The sequence below is a fragment of the Piliocolobus tephrosceles genome, chromosome 1 (genome assembly GCF_002776525.5).
Source record: "Piliocolobus tephrosceles isolate RC106 chromosome 1, ASM277652v3, whole genome shotgun sequence".
Classification (NCBI taxonomy): domain Eukaryota; kingdom Metazoa; phylum Chordata; class Mammalia; order Primates; family Cercopithecidae; genus Piliocolobus; species Piliocolobus tephrosceles.
Genome location: NC_045434.1, coordinates 91,290,915 through 91,291,961, shown reverse-complemented (window position 1 = coordinate 91,291,961; position 1,047 = coordinate 91,290,915). Strand labels below are relative to the sequence as shown.

Here is a 1,047-nt window from a genome sequence, read left to right as displayed (position 1 = left end):
TGGAATGCAGTGGCGCGATCTCAGCTCACTGCAATCTCTGCCTCCTGGGTTCAAGTGATTCTCCTGCCTCAGCTTCCCGAGTAGCTGGGACTACAGGCGCCCACCAACATGCCTGGCTAGTTATTGTATTTTTAGTAGAGACGGAGTTTCACCATGTTGCCCAGGCTGGTTTTGAACTCCTCACCTCAGGTGATCCGCCCGCCTTGGCCTCCCAAAGTGTTGGGATTACAGGCGTGATCCACCGTGCCTGTCCTTCCTTTTCTTTTTTTTTTTTTTTTTGAGACAGAGTCTTGCTCTGTCGCCCCGGCTGGAGTGCAGTGGCCGGATCTCTGCTCACCGCAAGCTCCGTCTCCCGGGTTTACGCCATTCTCCTGCCTCAGCCTCCCGAGTAGCCGGGACTACAGGCGCCCACCACCTGGCCCGGCAAGTTTTTTTGTATTTTTTAGTAGAGACGGGGTTTCACCGTGTTAGCCAGGATGGTCTCAATCTCCTGACCTCGTGATCCACCCGTCTCGGCCTCCCAAAGTGCTGGGATTACAGGCTTGAGCCACCGCGCCCGGCCTGTCCTTCCTTTTCAACTTCTTTGGGTCAGTTTGAGCTACCACAGCATCTGGACATTGAGCTGCTTTGGTCTGGACTTGCCTCAGGTATTCCTGAGGCATCCTTGGGGATAATGAAGGATGGAAACCTTCTGTCTGGTGGCAGAGCTCTACTGGCAGTAGCCGGGGTATCAACTCTTCCACTGCAGACTCTGCTCGTACCCATGCCATGATTTTCAACCCAGCCAGTTCCCCACAGAATCTTTTTCTATTCCCTTTCTCTTCCCAACTTATGTATCCATTTAGTTTTATCTATATCTTTATTCCTTCCAATTGAAACAAACTTTAAGTAACTTGTAAAATAGAAAAAATTATTTTTTTCTCGATGCTTTTACATGCTTTTACAACTTTCCTTGCCAAAAATATATCTTGCTTTTATTTATACACTTTGTATACAGAACTGTTTCTTTTATATCTAGTAGGTTTCTTGTTTGTTTGTTTGTTTTGA

General features: G+C 47.8%; 1 pseudogene; it reads right to left on the bottom strand.

Annotated features, from left to right (window-relative positions):
- Window positions 1–785, bottom strand: part of LOC111543938 — a 3,593-nt pseudogene extending 2,808 nt beyond the window's left edge.
- Between the last annotated feature and the right edge of the window lie 262 nt (window positions 786–1,047).